Here is a 16,630-nt window from a genome sequence, read left to right as displayed (position 1 = left end):
ATATTGCTTCATAGGTAGCATAAATATCCTACAACAACAAAGTATTATCAATTTCTGTCTCCAATTCCTTGTATTATTCCTGTCATGTATTTCACTTACAACACATGAGCATTTATACTATATATTATATAACATATAATTGAATACATTGCTGCTATTATGATTTTGAACAAACTTTTGTTACATCAATTAAGAGTCAAAAAACTAAATCTTTTTAAAAACTTCCTTTATTTATTTTACCATGCTCTTTCCTTCTTTGTGCACATCCAAGTTTAAGACCTGTATCATTTTCCTTCTCTCTGAAGAATTTACTTTAACATTTCTCGTAAGGCAGGTCTCTTGTCAGCAAATTCTCTCAATATTTGTTTGTCTGAGAAAGTTTTTATTTCTCATTCACTTTTGAAGGATAATGTTGCAGGGTACAGAATCTATGAATGTGAATCTACAGAATTTGCTGACAAGAGATCTGCCTTGAAAGAAATGTTAAAATGAGTTCTTAGAGCGAAGGAAAATGATATAGGTCATAATCTTGGATATGCACAGAGAAAGAAAGAGCATGGAACAATAAATGAAGTTTTTAAAAGGTTTATTTTTTACTCTTAATTGATGTAACAAATAATGGTTTGTTCAAAAATCATAATAGCAACAATATATTCTAGGCTGGTGTTTTTCTGTTTTTTCTCTCCACGCTTTAAATATGTCACTCCTTAATCTTCTTGCTTGCATTGTTTCTGGGGACAGTCACATGTAATTTTTATCTTTGCTCCTTTACAGGTAAGTTCCCTTTTTCACTCCCCATCCCAAGCTTCTTTCAAGATTTTTTACTTGCTCTTCAATTTTCTACTGTTAGAATATTATATGCCCAGGTGTCATTTGTTTGTTTGTTTGTATTTATAGCCCTTGGTGTTCTCTGAGCTTCCTGGATCTGTAGTTTGGTATCTAATATTAGCTGGGAAAAGTAGTCATTATCACTTCAAATATTTCTTCTGTTTCCTTCTTTCTTCTCCTTCTAGTAATCTCATTATGCATATGCTATAGCTTTTATAGTTGCCTCACCGTTCTTTGATATTGTCTTCTTTTTTTCCATTATTTTTTCTCTTTGTTTTCAGTTATGGAAAGATCTATTGTGATCTCCTCAACCTCAAAGATTCTTTCTTCAAGTATGTCTAGATTACTGATGAGCCACACAAAGGGATTCTTCATTTCTGTTACAGTATTTTTGATCTCCAATACTTTTTATTTTTTCTTAGAATTTTCATCTCTCTGTTTGAATTACCCATCTGTTTTTGTATGTTCTCTACTTTTTTAATTAGTGCATTTAGCATATTAGTCATAGTTCTTTTAAATTCACAGTTTGATATTTGTGACATTCCTGTCATATCTGGACCTGGTACTAATGCTTGCTCTGTCTTTTCAAATTATGTGGATTTTTTTCCTTTATGAAGAAATTATAAGTAGGCCTTATAATTTTTTTTTTGTTAAAAGGTAGACATGATGCACTGGATAAAAGCAATTTGGTAAAGAAGTCTTAAGTGATGTAATGATACAATGTAGTGGGAAGGGAACTTTCTACAGTCCTATAATTAAGTCTCTGTCTTTCAGTGAGCCTGGCCTATAAATGTCACAAATGTCTTTTAGTTTTGGTTTTCGAATTTTTTTCATCCCCTTAGGTAATGAGGCTAGAGTTGGATATTTTCCTTTCCCCCAGTGAGTTAGACTCATAAAATTTCAGTAGGTTAGGCTCTGGTAAAATAATTCCTCTGGAGGACAGGCCTACAGGCCTTTGTAAGTAGAAGACAGTGTGTATTTCATAATCGTTCCTTTACCCTTTCTTCTACCAGAAGTATGAGAATTTTCTGATATTTACTTTGAGAACCTGGAACAGCTCCTGGAGGTAAAACTCCCAAAAGTATGGGGGCCTACCAATAACTGGATCCCTCTTGAGATTTTACTTCTCAGGCTTATCCACACTGAGCCTCTAGTAATTCACTGATTAAAGTTCAGGCTTTCTTTCCCTGGTACTTGTTTCTAAGAAGGTTTCAGCCTGAGAGTTTCCACGCCACTCCAGTAAGTCATGAAATATCCGCCTGTGAGTCTCTTTGACTTTCAGAGCAGTGGTTTACCTGTGATCTCATTTCTCCAATGGATCTCAAAAGAGTTGTGGGTTTTTCAGTTTGTAGAGCTTTTTTATTTGGTAGAATGAAGAGGCCACTTCTAAGCTCCTTATGCGCTGGACCAGAAGAGGGAAGCCAATACTTGTTATTTTTCTCCACACACCTCTTTTTCTTAAAGAGTCCAGGTCTGGGATCAGTTTATGTTTCTTGGCAATTATTTCTTGAGATTTTTCTGGCCTCTCACAAACATTTGTACCCAGGCAAAGATGAGATGTGAGCTCTGCCATGCTGATAATAAAGCAGAGCAAAGAATATGTGTAAATAGCACACTCTTCCCAGTTCCTAACCCTCTTCTGCCCCAACCTATTTGCATTTTCTATTCTTCTTACCTGGAACTCCCTTTCTTAGTTATTTATATACCTTACTATTCTTATTTTACTTAGGTATCTACTCAAATATCAGTTTCTCAAAGAAGTCAGTCTTGTTAAAATATCAGAGTGCTGTCTATCTCTTTAGTCTATTTTATTCGCTTTATGACATAATATGTGTTTTTGTGTATTTGTGTGCATTCTTATAGAGCCAAATACATATGTATATATGTGTTTACTATATATACACGTACAATGATTTACCTCCCATACTAATAGCACAATGATAATCAGTATTTTTCGATGCTTACTGTGGTCCAATGCCAGATATTTACCTTTTACATATGAAGAAACTGAGGTTCAGAGAGCCTAAGTCATTTGCTTAAGTTCAGGAATCTGATCTAACAGAACCAGGGTTTAAACTCAATGCACGTGACTCCCAAAGTCAGTCAAGGAACACACAGTCTCCATGGTGTGTGGCCCAATAGGAGAACTTTCACACTTACATATTATTTTTATGTGTGTGTGTATATATGCACACACACACATATATACACGCATTCATATATATATATTCTATCATTTTTTATGTATATTATGATATATTATATATCACACCCATGTATATATATATCATGTTTATTAATATCTATGACATGTATATCATATGCCTTATGTGTGTATGTTACTTTATTGTATGTCTCTCACTGAAATGTAAGTTCCATGAAGGCATGAGCTTTACCTTGTTAATACTCTACCCCCAGGGCCTAGAGAACTAGGAACAGTCTGCAGGGTGCTCTTTAGAGATCTCCTAATATTCTAATAGTTTTTGAGGTGTTCTCCATAACTCTTTTAGGCCTTTCTACAAATACCTGTTGAGTAAATGGATAAATCTGTGAATGAATATATCCAGGAATATATGGATAAATTAAAATGAAATTTTAAAAATTACGGTTGTATAGATGATATGTATGCTTCAGGAACAGACAAAAATATGACTTGGCATGTAACAAGGCTAAGTTGGTATTTTTTTCTTCCCAATGATATTAAAATTTACTTTATTGATCATCAGTTTGCAAATGGGGTGTTCAGGTAATCAACCCAAGAGGTATACATTCGTTAATAAAGAAGCCTTACTTTTGAGGGGAATGTTTACAGAACAGAAGAGGAGGAGAGTACTATTACAATGAAAAATAACTGCCAGAATTTTTCAGAGACCAGCTTAAAATTCTAGCAGATTAGTTGCTATTTTAGACTACATTGATAGATCTCCAATAGCTATAATTAAGTTTCTTCTTCTCAAGAAGAAAAAAGTGATCAATGACATTTTCTAAGGTTTATTTTAATTGTGTAGCAGAATGCATCTCTCAAATGCTGTCATTTGTGAGGACTTCAATAGAAGACTTAATGAGGATTTGGAAACATGCAGACAGTAATCATCATTTATCTCAGGCTGACAAAAAATGTGTTAACATATATAAAAGGGGCCTAAGGTTAATTGATATTTGGCAAAATGAAAGCCCTGTTTAGAGTATTTTGTCACAAATTGGAGTACATCAATTTACTTCTTGAACTTCATATCAGCATAATTCTGCTTGCAACCTTCCATGTTCATATATCTGAGTTTGCATTTCTTTTTTTTTATATACTTTATGTTCTAGGGTACATGTGCACAACACGCAGGTTTGTTACATATGTATACATGTGCCATGTTGGTGTGCTGCACCCATTAACTTGTCATTTACATTAGGTATATCTCCTAATGCTATCTCTCCCCCCTCCCCCCTCCCCACAATAGGCCCCGGTGTATGATGTTCCCCTTCCTGTGTTCAAGTGTTCTCATTGTTCAGTTCCCACCTATGAGTGAGAACATGCGGTGTTTGGTTTTCTGTTCTTGCGATAGTTTGCTGAGAATGATAGTTTCCAGCTGCATCCATGTCCCTACAAAGGACACGAGCTCATCCTTTTTTATGGCTGCATAGTATTCCCGGCAAAGGGCTAATACCCAGAACCTGCAAAGAACTCAAACAAATTTACAAGAAAAAAACAAACAATCCCATCAAAAAGTGGGCAAAGCATATCAACAGACTGAGTTTGTATTTCTAATCCCAATGCAGGAGCTAAAATTTTTTTTTAAAGCCGGGATTACCGGACTTGAGGTCTAATTTTGGTATCAAATAATGTATACTTACAATACAACATTTGTAGTGCACAGAAAACTCAGGGGAAAAAAGGAAAAAAAAATTGATTCATAACCCAAATTATCAGGTGAAAATATTTTGATATAGTAAGTTTTATAATTTACTATTATTATTAAGAATATTATAGATTTTATTGTATATACAATTTTTTTTTTTTTTGAGACAGAGTCTCCCTCTGTCATCCAGGCTGGAGTGCAATGGCCCAATCTCAGCTCACTGCAAGCTCCGCCTCCCGGGTTTACTCCATTCTCCTGCCTCAGCCTCCCGGGTAGCTGGGACTACAGGCGCCCGCCACCTAGCCCGGCTAGTTTTTTGTATTTTTATAGTAGAGACGGGGTTTCACCGTGTTAGCCAAGATGGTCTCCATCTCCTGACCTCGTGATCCGCCCGTCTCGGTCGCCCAAAGTGCTGGGATTACAGGCTTGAGCCACCGCGCCCAGCCTGTATATACAATTTTTAACTTGTTTAACTAAATTAAAGAATTGTCATCATACTTAAACATTTGGTGGTTATGCAATACGTCATATAATAATCTATTGTATGTTTATAATAATCTATTGTATATTTCATAATAGCTAGAAGAGAATTATTGGAATGTTTCTAGCATAAAGAAAAGATATTTAAGGTGCTGGATATCCCAATTACATTGACTTGACCTTTACAAATTATAGGAATATATTAAATTAGCAGATATACTCTGAAAACATGTGTATCTATTATGTATCAATAAAAAATAAAATTATATATATTAAAAAGTACATTAGAAGCAGATTTATTCAGTCATTCATTTGGTCTTTATTGCTGAGAACTTGGAATTTTCTTTTCTTTGCACTCTTTTCAATGCTTCATTGAACATTTTTGTGACTGCTTGTTTCTGAATTCAATCTAATGCTCTTACTCTGCAGTCCAGACAGTAGAATTTATGGATCAAAGATTCAGAGCAATTGTAAAAGTCCATTTTTAAATTTCCAATTTGTTTTGAAAGGTTGGACCATGCATTACTATTTTCCATACTAGAGATACAATAAGGTCTGAATCAATCATGGAAATATATGCCATCATCCTGACCTTGGATTTTCCCCTATCTACAGCAGATGGGACCTGGGCCAACCTAAGAAAACTCTATTATTTTTTAAAAATATTTTGTTCTGTGAAACCAAAAAAAAATACAACCTCTGTTCTACAATATATGTGGATTTGGGACCAGAGGTAGTGTCAGGGTTGGTTGAAATTACCTAACATGTAAGCCAAAGACATGGGGACAAGGACACAGAAACCATGGGAGAAACAATGAGCTTTGCAGAAGCAGCCAGTTTGCACTGAGGCAAGAGTCCAGGTACTCCCAGGAGTACGAAAAGCCTATGATAGGTGATCAAGTCAGCCTCAAGAGTTGTTACTCCCATACGACCTGGCGGTACTGTCGAAGTGAGCCCCTCTTCTTACAACCAATGTTCTGTTTTTATAAGCTTTTCTGAGTGCATGCCTGCTTTTTGCAACAGAAGATCCCTGTCGAAGTACATGTCAGTGACAAAAATGACAGCTTTTTAAATTAAACTGTTTCCAAATTCTCAAGATCTTCCAGAGAAGCCAAAGGTAATAGATACATGATTACTGTTTAAGGGCTGGCATCAACTGAAGACCTATTTATGAGATCTCTCTATATAAACACATAACGCATTCATTCTTTATGACCATCCATACATATACATGCACATATATGTGTGTACACACACACACATGCACTCACATACACATCATGACTATGGCTTTCTTATGGAAGGACTCAATACAGATTTGAAGGCCAATGATGGTTACCTGCAAGCACAACTTAATACCATCCTTTAATGCCCCGAAATCCAAGGAGAGAAATGTATGGAAAAGCAGATCTATAATTTAACCTCAGGAAATGGCATAAAAGAATGTAGAAGTTTATAGAAAATCTACAAATTAACCAAAAGAAATTTATAATTAGCTTCCAAGTAAAAGGTCAAGGGGGGTAATGTCATAACATTAAAATAATAAAGCATTTAACAAACTGTTAACATGCTACACAATAGTAATTCTGCATCTGAATTAGCAGACAAGTGGTTGCAGGGAAAGGGGAACTTATTGGTTGATCCCACTGCGTCAGAGCTGGTGTGTTCCTCTGTGGGCAAGTGACAGAGCCGGGACATGAGCCTAGTGCCTCTTTGACCCCACAGGTCATGGTTTATTTCCACTAAACCAGGAAACAGAAAACATACTTGTCCTTATGATATTGACTCATCCTTAAGGCAAACATATTTTGTAAGGCTTGCTTTTCTATGATCGAGGATTGAAACCTCAGGCAGCTTGCCATTATATCTGTAACTCACATCCTCCAAGACTTTTTGACTTTTACAATTGCAGACTGTGGGGACTAAGACATATAATCACTAACATAAGAGGCTGAAGCGACAAGACTTAAAATATGAGTTTCTTGAATCATGCACACTTCAGGCCAAGCTTGTGGTGAAAGTGAGAAAAATTACATGGAAGGAAGAAAGAAAAAAGAGCTTTCCAAACTGTATTTCCTTGTTCAGGCTTCCTCTCTCTGCCCCCAGCTCAACCAAATACTGGTCAAAATTATTCTTCTGCTTTCCCAGATTCTGTTGAATGTTTTTAAAGTATCACTGTTTAGACTCATCCATTCATCTACCTCTGAATGCAAGGGAAGATTCACATTGCTGATTTTTCTTACCATGAAACTTTTATTTTCAGGCCCAAGTAAATTAATGTTCATCTTCAATTCCCCGCATAATCTCCCAGGCACACTCACTCTATGTCAATGTGCTCTACGAGACATACAGCTCCACTGTGGGTGAATGGAATGTAGTTACTGAAATGAAATGTAAAAACTAAGAAGAAAAAAAATCATTGCAGCACTCTCTCACCCCATTTCCAAAGGGTCAGGCTAGAATTTATCCTCCAAAGTCTTCTCCCAGGCTTTGTCTCACCCTGGGCTTGATGGTGCTATTTGGAGATTCCAGAATTAATTTTATATCAATAATAACATTCTACTTTATTGTGTTTATGTATTAAATCATTCACTCATTGAAAAAACATTTATCAGTGACTTTACGTACCTGGCACTGTGCCAGATGCTTAAGGAATAAAATACAGATTTAGTAAGATCTGGATTCTGTCTGTTGCAGGAAGAAAGAAAATAACCAATCAAAGAGGAGTGAGACAGGGCTTCGGGTGGAAACCCTGAGACCAAGAAGAGTACCCTCATTCTGCACAAAGGCTATCAGAAGAAGTTCAGCCAGAGAGGCCCCTTGTGATTTGATGCCTGCAAGAAAAGGAGGTCATGTGCAAAAAAAAAAAAAAAAAAATACAGCTACCTGGTTATCATAACTAGGGTAGATGAGGACATACGAGTCTTGAAATGTGACAGGGCCCAGTGTTGGAGGCTGGGTGGGGATAGGGAATAGTAGGATGATTATGGGAGACCAATCATGCCCAGTGAGGCCAAAGGAAGGCCAGGCTACATCACAGAAGACCTCCTAAGCCTTGGTAAGGGTTTTAACTTTACTCTGTCTGTAACTAGCAGTGACTGGGGCAATGTGAAGGAGGCTGTCTTGATGGTGGTCATCTGGGTTCTGGTCCAAAGCTCATTATAGGTGGCAGATGTTATATTCCAGATCCTACAAGATCAAGGAGGAGGCTCTAAATTCCTGGTTTGAAGAAGAAAATAAGAGTTAGGGGGAAAAAAGAGTCTCTGTTATGCTATTTATCAACTGTAAGACCAGGATCAATAAATTAACCCTCTCTGCCTGCTTATTTGCACATTGAGAGTGAACTGGGTTGCCCTGATTAGGCAAATATCTTAGTGTATAAAGTCTCTTCCTGCCCTTGTGAAGATAAAGCATGTCATGATATTTACTAAGACTCCCTCTTCCTGCCCCCTTCCCTAAGAATTCCACCTTTACCACCTGTGTCAATCCTGAGCTTTGGAGTTGTAAAGGCCAAATATCTGGCTGTAGACCTGACTTCAGTGGGCTGAAGTCAAATCTTTGGCTAAAGGTTTGAAAGTCAGAGTCCTAGAGGAAGCCAATAATTAGACACTGCTGTGTGTGGCTGGGTGGCCTGTGACCTTCTAACCTATTCTTGGTATGATCACAGGCACCTCAGATGGTTCTGGGAAAATCAAGGGAAGAGGGATGCTGGGTTTCTATATTCATTTACTTCCTATTGCTGCTGCAATAAGTTAACACAAAGTTGGTGGTTTTTGAGAAAACATATTTGCCCTCTTAGAGTTTGGTTCCCAGAATGGGTTTCAGTGGGTGGAAATCACAGTGTCAGCAGGGCCACACTCTCTCCAGAGGCTGTAGGGGAGAATAATATCCGTGCCTTTGTTGGCCACTAGAGGCTGTCCACACTCCAGGGCGGGTGGCTGTCTTCCATCTTCAAAGCCACAAAGTCTTCAAATCTTGCTCCTTCTGCAAAGGTCATGACAATGCCTTTTCTCTTCTGTCCCTGTAGTCAAATGCTTCTCTGCCTCCTACAAGTGTAAGGACACTTGTGATTACATTTACAGCCCACTTAGGTAATCCAGGACACTCTCCTTATCTCAAGATCCATAACTTAAAACTCGTTGTGCCATATACGGTAACATATTCACAGGCTGAATGGGGATTAGGGCCTGGACATCTCTGGGGGCCATTACCTATGCTACCATAACTCCTTTGACGAGTAAAGCCTGGGAAGTCCTAGAGCCCAGTGGCGCCTGGGTTAAGGTGAGTCAGACACCCTGAGCACATGATTTAAGGAGGCCCTTGCACTCAGGGACATACAAGTGAAAGATAACCACTTGATAATGAGAACCTCCTTCAATTTTGTGCAATAGGTGCCTCTCTCATCCCACCTTAGTCTGAGACCTGTCTTGGAGTGGCTCAGTTCTCCAACCTAGCAAAGCAGTGGTAGACCAGAAATGGTTTGTCTAGGCAGCAGGCTAAGACAGTCCACTGGAGTTCCTGCTGGTTTCCAGAGCCAGGCTAAGTGTCTGTGTGTTTGTGGAGTGGGGGCATAGAGTGGCAGACAGGCAGGAAAGTGTAGAACAGTAGAATGATTTCCCAGTAGTGCAGGAGTAACACCTCACTCTAGTAACAACCCAGTGTGGAGTCGATTTTGCTCAGACAGAGCCAGGCTTGGAGAGGCTTTGCCTTTTTCTGGGAATGTGATTGATTGCAAGCCACCTAGGGGATGAAGTTATCTCAGAGCTTGACTGCATGGGCATCACCAAGGAGTAAATGAGTTCTCTGTCCCCCAGAGGGACGTGCATCAGAGAAACTTGATGGGAACACCATAGTTCAGCAGCACTTAAACCTCCGGGGGAATGGGGCCTCACAGAGGAAACGAAATGCAGCATTACACATCTTGTACATGCATCCACAATGTCTCCTCTGTGGAGCACATTCAACAGTGATGTTTCTTTTCTCCTGGCTCACCCCACAAGGACTAGAGATCTGTTTGTGTGCCATTTGTTCTGAGCTTCCTGTGTCTTGGAAACTCAGTGAAGACCAGCACCTTCCTCAAACCCAGGCCTGGCTGTCTTCCTCCCAGCTGAATGCCCACCGATTGTCTTCCTTTACACCTCCTCCTTCTCTGCATCATGCACTCCCAGCCAAGAGGACAGTGACTCATGCTAATTATACAGTAACAGAAGAAACACACACACACACACACAGAGTTTTTTTTTTTTTCTTTCCCAACAGCAGCTGGGACTTTCTATTTATTTGCCCGCTATTTATAACTCACTTAGACAAGAAGGCCTTATCTCCTCCTCCTACCACACTCTCCCAAATGAAGTTTCTCTAGGGCAGATCCACTTTTATCTAAATTGGTTGGACAGAGGAGCACAGCATATATAATCCATAATGGAACAGATAAGGCTCTCTCCTTGTACTTGATATAAAAACAACAAACAAGCAAAATGAGCACGGATAGGGAAAAATTAATTTACTTCCCTGCCTAATTACTAATAAATGTATCTGCTTAGCTCTCTAATTATAATAATACTTAGCAGTTACGTGAAACTCTTATCATCAAAACTCTTATCATCAAAAATACCACCCTCCACTGACACTAAATAATTCATCTTTGGCACCCTAGTGTGAGCGTCTTATCTGAGCAGGAAAAGGACCATTGGTTGGAGGAGAGTGGAGCAGGGTTGAGGTGCTGAGAACTCCTTTCATCACTAAGCAGAAACTGTTTCCTGGGTGTCAGTTCCCTGGCCACCACTCGCGTGCTTGGGAAGAATCTGCCTTCCAGGGCTCTGCCAGTTGCAGGGAGAAGTCTACCACCCAGTGTCAGAGGCTGTAATCACTCACCCTACTACGTTGCCAGAACTCCTCCTCCAGCAATGGCCGGAGGTGTCCCTGAGAGAGCAGAGCCCCAGAGTGCCAAGCGAGAGTAGGAGCGGTTATCAGGCCAGCCACATAAGGTGTCTGCATCCTGTTCATGGGCTTTCTGCTCAGTTCCTGGTTTGATGTTCCATTGCCCAGCCTTACCTTCCTTTATCCTGTGCTGGGATTCAGCTCCTGGCATCACTCACGTCCATTCAGAAGTTCTGATAAGGTCTGTGACTCCCACACTCACCAGGTATAAACCAAGTCATTGCCTCCATACCCTGTGGTCTAACTGCGAAATCCTGCACCTGAGCTCAGAGGCTTTAAATGAACACAATTTCTGGCTTGGGGTAGAATGGCCTCCTCCTGAATGGCAGCTGTCTGTTTTCCATCCCTGAGAGACACATCCTTGGGCCCACCCGCTTCCCACATCTCCCTCATCCCCCGCCCTGGACCATACCAGAGAGGGCAGGAGTCTTTGACTCAGACCGGACTCAAGTTACAGACCACGGGGAAGGGAATTGTGTCCCGTCTCTGTACTGCATGCTTTCCAGTAGCTTCTAGTGCCCTGTGGTTATCAGACACTGGGATACATTAGGATTACTTAAGAAAGAAAAAGTAATCCAACACAGTCATTTTGTTTGGTACTTGATAAATGCTTAATGAATTTGGTTTAAAAAATTAAAATATTCAAATTATTTGCTAAGGGCTTATTTTTGGTGACTTTCAGGGAAAGGGAAACACATAACCAAGCAATCAAGGGGATCTACAACTATGAGAGATCAGCTTCACCTCTAGCTGGGGTGGGGGAAGAGGCAAGCATTTAAAACAATCATCGCTACTTAAACTGTGATTGCATTCTGCTTTTTTTTCTTATTTTTATAAACATAATAGACCATATGAATACTGTTTAAATTTAAAATTTGCTAAAGTTCAAATCAACTATAATGGAATAAGAATTATAACTTCTAATTACATAGCTTTCAGGCAATGTAATTATGCAACAGTTTGAAGGGAAGAACAGATGAATGCAATGCAATAGAACTCTCTTTCTCATCTCTTAATATTGGGCTTTATTCTTAACCATGGAAAAAGGTCGAACTCCTGGATCTCCACCAATCATCCACTCATAGTTCAGTTAGAAATACATTTCTGGTTAAATCATGTGGATTAAGAATGGGAAGGAGGCAAAGAAATACATGAGTTTGCTACATCTTCTCACAATATGCCTGTGAGTTGGGGACCCTTATTACTATTTCACAAATCAGAAATCTGAGCTCATAGGTCCAACTTGATGCTAAATCCCCAATGTTTACTTCTGTTTGTTACACAGTGAATCAGGTCAGAGCATCAGCTCAGGGTGAAGAAGACAATAGGGTAAGGCTTTGACAAAGAAAAGTCCCAGCAAGGAATGATATTGTCAAGAAGTCATTGAGGCACCAGAATGTGGGAGAAGGATCAGACCTTTTCTTCATGGAGCCTGGAGGTAAAATCACAATGAAAACTTCAGGTAGCTCAGTTTCCATTGCACACTAAAAGGAAACTACCAGACCTTCTGAGTTCTTATAGACAGTGGATGGCTCCTGTGGTAGTCAGCTTTCTAGAGATGAATAAACATAGGAAAGAAATAGGCTTATCAGAGATGTTGTAGGAGAAATGCAATCTGCAATCAAATAACTCCTTCTCTTTAGGTCATTTTCAAATCTGAGGACCTCTGAACTCTGTGTTTCAACTCCTGTTATCTTAGTTTCCTCATCTTCAAAACAAGAGAAGATGAATTAAAGCCTAAATAAATGTGTCAAGTTTCACAGCCACGCATGTGTGTATGTGTGTCCTGAAATGAAGCATACATTTAAGTCTAGCTTGTGAAATTTCCATATTACACTGCTGCATTCAGTCAACTCACCACATTGCTGCAACAAATGATAGATTATATTTCCTGATCAGTTGATTAATAAAAACAATTAAAGAGAAGATAATCATTATGCTATTTAGATTGATCAAAAATGGCAATAAGGAATGATATTCAGAGCTGGGTGGTCTAAGTTTTTCTTAGAGAATGCCTATCTTATTTTCATAATAAAAACAGACGCTATATAATAAAAACAGCCAATCTGTGCTTTCTACTTTCCAAGTGTGTACTATGTTTCCCAAATATAATCTGTACAGCAAATTTCTATTAACAGTTACTATTTCCATTACACAGAAGAATAAAATAAAGCTCACATGTCAGAGGTGCTGTACCCAAAGTCCCCACAGCTGGTAATTCTAGTCTGATTCTGAAGCCCTTGCTCTTTCCATGACATATGCTGCCCAAGAATAATAAAAGAAACCAACCCCGAAGAGTTAAGATGTTCATTCTCATCATTTCATGCCAAATTAATTTTTAGGTAACGTGGTCCTGTAAAACAAGTGGCATATTTTTTTGTTGCTAGATGCCCTTTCCTCATCCTTGAGTTTGCAGCATTCCATCCTCTTCAACTCAGGAGTCCCTCAGATTCGGAGCCTGCCTTTTCCAGTAAACATGCTGAAAGCGTGCTCTAGAAAGTGCCAATTCCCACTCCACACTCAGATCCCCCATAAAGAACCTCAACCTGGATTCTTTCAGCACTACTTGCTTACTCCTGCACAGAACTAGCTTCCCTAAGAGTCGCAGCAACACTCTCTGTCCTTAGCTATAGCACCTTAAAAAGTTAAAGACAAGCACATTCTCTTTTTCAGAAAATTAACTGCTTTGCACTGACATATGCTGTATTGACGAAGGGCCGCAGGACTTTCTCTCCCCAAAACTTTCAAAACATAAGGCTTCTGTCCAAAATAGAAGTGAATGTTACACTGTTCCCACAAAAGAAGGAAACAAGAGGAGTCTCAGAGCCACAAATGTTCTATTTCCAAGTTCAGAGCAAACAAAAATTATGTCAGCCCAGAGGGGATGGATTTGGTGGGAAGGGGGAGCGAGACATGCAAACTTTATTCTATGTTTAAATCTCTCAACATATGGGCTGTTTCTATTTTAGGATGGCAAATACTGACTTCCATATTATGATGATTAATGACATGCAAAGAGGAGCTAAGCTACATTTGATGTCCCAGTGGGCTATCCCAACATCAGCAGTTTGGGAACCATGTGCCCAATTTGTAGATTAGATATGAAGATGTCAACTGGCATTGCTCAAAGTCTCCCAGTTATTTAAAAGCAGAGGCTCTAAGCCAGTGACCTCATTTCTTTTGATGAATATCATTTTCTGGGATCAACTTTTAACAACTTGGCACATCCCTAACATGAAACCTGCTGAGATCCAGGGTGGGTGGGAGACCCTTGCCAGTGCTGGGATGAGAGGCAAGCATTTCTGAAGGCTAGTGATGGGGATATGGCACTTGAACTCCAATATAAGGAGCTCTTTGTGGCCTGATCTCAGGGCTTAACAGACCTCTGCACCACTCCTATTTGTCAGACTAATGGTAAACATATTTGAAAAGTCAAAGCCTGTATGTCTTACCCACAGATAAGAGTGGGCTAGTTCTCACAGTTCATGTTACATGGTACTGCTAGCACTGGGATCCAACTTCGAAGACCTCACACAGTAACCCTTCTCTGTGCCTAAGCTGCATCTCTATTCCTCATCCTTGACTGTCACTTGACAAGGATCATGTCTCTAATTAAGATTGCAGATTGCAATTCCACAGTGATTCCAGACTAGTCTCAAACTCAGGTCCATTACTATACCTAGCTCTTTGGCCCCAGAAGGCTCTTTCAGGTGTGCACCCATGTATTTTTAATTTTTTGCCTCTAACTAGACATGACATATGAGAAGCTTGGCGCTGAAAACATAATATTCAAATCTGGGCTATCTTCTCTGTCACTCAGAGTTCTGTCTGGGCTTCCAGAGTGTCATGGTTTTAGGGTGCAGTGTCATGGTTTTAAGGTGCATGTGTCATGGTTTTAGGGTGCAGTGGGAAGCGTGTGCTCAAGTGGCTGTCTAACCTGTTGCATGTGCTCAGACTCAATGGCGTTATGTTTGGTTTCCTGGCTCAGGCAACACAGGTATTGCACTCCTGGTTTCCAGTCTTCAGTCTCCTTGCTCAGTAGCTGTCTCTCAACTGCCTTTTTACAGCTAGAACTATATCACCTCAGCCTTTGGAAATCCAGCCCTTTATCATAACCATATTACTCCTGATGCACAGGGATGCTCTCCTTCACCAGAAAGACTCTGTATTAGAGCTCTGAGACTCCTTCAGGGCTGTTAGCACAGACACACCTGCAGCCATTTCTCTGTTTTGTATTTTATTTTATTTTTCCATAAGTTTTTGGGGTACAAGTGGTATTTGGTTACATGAGTAAGTTCTTTAGTGGTGATTTGTGAGATTTTGGTGCACCCATCACCTGAGCAGTATATACTGCATCATATTTGTAGTCTGTTATCCCTCGCCCCCCTCCCACTCATCCCTACAAGTCCCCAAAGTCCCTTGTATCAGTCTCACACCTTTGTGTCCTCATAGCTTAGCTCCCACATATCAGTGAGAACATACGATGTTTGGTTTTCCATTCCTTAAAATAATAGTCTCCAATCTCATCCAGGCCACTGAAAATGCTGTTAACTCATTCCTTTTCATGGCTGCATGGTATCCCATTGTATATATATACCACAGTTTATCCACTCATTGATTGATGAACATTTGGGTTGGTTCCATGATTTTTCAATTGTGAATTCTGCTGCTATAAACATGCATATGCAAGAATCTTTTTCAAATAATGACTTCTTTTCCTCCGGGTGAATACCCAGTAGTGGGATTGCTGGATCAAATAGTAGTTCTACTTTTAATTATTTAAGGAATCTCCACACTGTTTTCCCTAGTGGCTGTACTAGTTTACATTTCCACGAGCAGTGTACAAGTGTTCCCTGCTCACCACATCCACACCAACATCTACTGCTTTTTTATTTTTCGATTATGGCCATTCTTGCAGGAGTAAGGTGGCATTGCATTGTGGTTTTGATTTGCACTTTCCTGATCATTAGTGATGTTGAGCATTGTTTAATAGGTTTGTTGGCCATTTGTGTATCTTCTTTTGAGAATTGTCTATTCATGTCCTTAGCCCACTTTTTTTTAATGATACTTTAAGTTCTAGGATACATGTGAACAATGTGCAGGTTTGTTACATATGTATACATGTGCCATGTTGGTGTGCTGCACCCATTAACTCGTCATTTACATTAGGTATATCTCCTAATGCTATCCTTCCCCCATCCCCCCACTCTACAACAGGCCCCAGTGTGTGATGTTCCCCTTCCTGTGTCCAAGTGTTCTCATTGTTCAATTCCAACCTATGAGTGAGAACATGTGGTGTTTGGTTTTTTGTCCTTGCAATAGTTTGCTGAGGATGACGGTTTCCAGCTTCATCCATGTCCCTACAAGGACATGAAATCATCCTTTTTTATGGCTGCATAGTATTCCACAGTGTGTGTGTGCCACATTTTCTTATTCCAGTCTATCATTGATGGACATTTGGGTTGGTTCCAAGTCTTTGCTATTGCGAATAGTGCCGCAATAAACATACGTGTGCATGTGTCTTTATAGCA

Source organism: Colobus angolensis, unplaced genomic scaffold (genome assembly GCF_000951035.1).
Source record: "Colobus angolensis palliatus isolate OR3802 unplaced genomic scaffold, Cang.pa_1.0 Scaffold307, whole genome shotgun sequence".
NCBI classification, from domain to species: Eukaryota; Metazoa; Chordata; class Mammalia; order Primates; family Cercopithecidae; genus Colobus; species Colobus angolensis.
Note: the sequence above shows the minus strand (reverse complement) of the source record.